The sequence below is a fragment of the Aplysia californica genome, unplaced genomic scaffold (assembly GCF_000002075.1).
Source record: "Aplysia californica isolate F4 #8 unplaced genomic scaffold, AplCal3.0 scaffold00383, whole genome shotgun sequence".
Classification (NCBI taxonomy): Eukaryota; Metazoa; Mollusca; class Gastropoda; order Aplysiida; family Aplysiidae; genus Aplysia; species Aplysia californica.
The window spans coordinates 48,719-51,961 of NW_004797653.1; the positions used below are offsets into that span (position 1 = coordinate 48,719).

The 3,243-nt window shown below is 42.5% G+C and overlaps 1 protein-coding gene across 1 annotated transcript in view; it reads right to left on the reverse strand.

The window, feature by feature from the left end:
- Positions 1-2,410, reverse strand: part of LOC101854653 (calpain-7) — a 29,115-nt gene extending 26,705 nt beyond the window's left edge. Inside the window, exon 1 of the mRNA XM_005103631.3 lies at positions 2,274-2,410. The gene's annotated coding sequence lies outside the window, so the exon portion shown is untranslated. The remainder of the gene's footprint in view (positions 1-2,273) is intronic.
- Between the last annotated feature and the right edge of the window lie 833 nt (positions 2,411-3,243).

Sequence of the window (3,243 nt, forward strand, 5' to 3'; positions counted from 1 at the left end):
TCTCTTTCTTTCCGTTAGTGTCTGTCTGTATCTAGATTACTATACCTCGCGGTTTTACGGTGCTTGCAACTCCAAAAGGTCATATGAGCGCCAAGGGGTGGATGCCAAGAGAAAAGTACTTACGGGGAATCAGACTTACTCTGCCCACCTCTCTTGCTTCAATAGCACAAAGTCTGGTTCGACTATCAAGGCACCCCGGAAATAGTGGGTCACAAGAGTGGGATAAACATACAAAAAAGTAGAGGAGAAATAACAATAGTAAGGATTTGGAAAGAAAAGGCAGCAGTTCCCTGTTGTAGATCAGGTACAGTTATTAGCGTGACATTGAAGAATCAGCCCATTTACAATTCTACTGTGCATGAACGAGAAATGTTCTCCCCTTTGGGAATGGCCTGAAGACACTTTAGTCAGTGGCACCGCCCCGGGGTGTGTGTATGTGTGTGAGAGAAAGAGAGAGGGAGGGAGAGAGAGAGGGATGGAGAGAGAGAGAGAGAGAGAGAGAGAGAGAGAGAGAGAGAGAGAGAGAGAGAGAGAGAGAAGGAGGGGACGTGAGAGAAAGAGACCGATGAACAAGTGTACACAAAGGGAATGTTTTGGAGAAAAATGAGTAGTAGGGTAATAATGTGTGTGTGCTCAGGCGTATTCTGCGTACAGACGTGATTAAATGTTTTCGCTTTGCGACCTAAAATAAATAAGCCCGATTCAATTACGCCCGTAAACTTTGTAAACGCTGGAAATTTACTCATTTCTTCATGCAGAACACGCCTGGGCACACACTTAGTCTTGATTGCGCGCAAGACGCAAGATCAATTACTTACATTCAGTGACAATAACAATAACAATAAAAGAAAGGAAAAAGGAAGTGTTGCTATACTATGGATTTAATTTGTACTATTAACCCTTATTCCACACAATGTGTCACGTGATTAATGATCTCTTCTCAATCTTACAGCATAATTGTACCCTGCTGACCCCATCGTTCGCCCCAACATTCCCTTCGCCAACTCTTTCCATCTCTCTCCCTCCCCCCCCTCTCTCTCTCTCTCTCTTTCTCTCTCTCTCTCTTTCACTCTCTCTCTCTCCTTCTCTCTCTTTCTCCCCCCTCCTCTCTCTCTCTGTCTCTTTTTGATGTCTTTCATTGACACTTAACAACAACAACGTGAGAAAAATTCAAATTTTGGCACACCCACTGCCACTGTATACGATACCCCACAATCGTATTCAGACATTTTAAACATTCTTTGTAAGTGTAAGAACTCCTAACGCCAGGAGCTTCGGCAAACTGGCCGTTTTCCTCCAGTATTTTTGCAAAGTCCAGATGCATGCACATCTGCGTACGGTCCCTTAAAACTTAGTCTTAGCGCAGGTAGGGCGTACGGTCCCCTAGCGCCAAGCACTATTGGGGCGTACGGTCCCCTAGCGCCAAGCACTATTGGGGCGTACGGTCCCCTAACAATAGCCGGATGAGAATAGCCACTTCCCTAAAGTATTGTATTTCAGACAAAACCAAAAGGTGCCTTACTGACTTGAATGTATTTGAACCTGAATAATTACTAGATATAGATCTAGATCTAATCTAGATCTATATCTAGATCTAATGACTAAATGAGACCTGTGTACTTAACAGGCTTGAGTCGATAGGGCCAACAAACCTAGATCTAAGTCACTTATTAAGTACGGCTAGCCACTTCGTATCTAGATCTAGTACTAGAATCTAGGGTGATCTTGTAGTTCCGTTCCTTAAAGTCCACGATCCATTTGTTTACATCCAGAGAAGAAATCCAGAAGTCTTGAAGACCAAAAATACTATTGAATTAGGCTACACAAAGAGCAGGGATGCAACCTAACTGCAAAACATCAAATTAGGATAAAATTCAGGGGGGCATGCCCCCCTGAACCCCCCCCCCCCACCTCCATATTTTTATTAGGTCAGGGGGGCAAGCCCCCCTGAAACCCCCCTTCTCTTGACTCTAACGAACGAAACTACAAAATCGCGGAATCTAGATCTAGAAAGATTATAGTTTATAGATCTAGATCTAGTACTAATAGTAGTAAGCAGTATTAGTACCCTGGCCAGGCCTGCCCTGAGCCTGGCTAACTGTGAGACTGGAGGAATCGTGAATCTGGCAACCGTGTTGTTAGGCCTCCTAGAGTCGAGAGTTGGAAGTTAGTCTAGTAAAAAAGTAGAAAGACGGTTCACCATGCTCGTAGATCTAAGTCATAAGCTACAGAATAATACTGAGAATCGCAGAACAAGCTCAAGCTGTTCTTACCAAAGATCCGATATACAGAGAAGCCACTGCCCTTGTTATAAGTGTCTCCAGAAGTCTATTCTCGCTCTTCTATTTTCGGGCTTGATGACTTGGTGCCTGACTCAATACACAACACTGCATCCTAAATTTGCTAGGAAGAAAGCAACCGGAAGTTTACAGTTTCATACTTATGTTATGCCAGGATCTGCCAGATAAATAAAAAGATCTACAGCCATTGAACTGTGAGATCAATGATACAGACAAAAAAAGTCACTGCAGTACACACAATTCTACACTCCATGAGTGTAGAATTCTGTGCTGCAGTAGCATGGTGTAGGCTAATGTTACTTATATTTATTTTCTGTTAATTCTTCGTGGGTTGTTTTTTTAACAGCATCGTCTGTTTTTACAACAGAATGCTATATCACTTACTTGGATCGTTCTGGCTTTCTATAGTTAATAAATTTTGATACACCGACTCTATAATATTGCTGCATTGTGAACAAAAACTGCCATTCTTGGCAACCAGGAAATTGCAAATTGCAAAGGCCAACGCTAAAAAATTGTGCTGCAAAGCCCAATAATGGCCAAGCCTGGGCCTCTATACTATTAGTATTAGGCTATAATTTGAAGTGCCCCTGATTAAAGCATATAGGCTTAGTAGAGATGGAGAGAGACTGACAGGCAGACATAGACACACCCAGAAAGAGAAGGGGAGGAGAGAGAAAACTGTGTGTGTGTGTGGGGGGGGGGGGGGGGGGGGGGGGATTTTTTTTTGTTTTTTTATAAATAGATAAAAGGAGAGAGAAAAAAAATTTTTAATCGCCCCGCCCGCCCCCCGGGCGTAAAAAATAAATATTTTTTTCCTTTCCCCAAAAACAACCAAAAAAAAATAATAAGTACCCCCTCCCCCTCATTTTTCATCTTTTTTTTTACGATAACCCCGCGGGGCACGGTTTTTTGTTTTTACTAAAAAAAAAAAAAAAAAAAA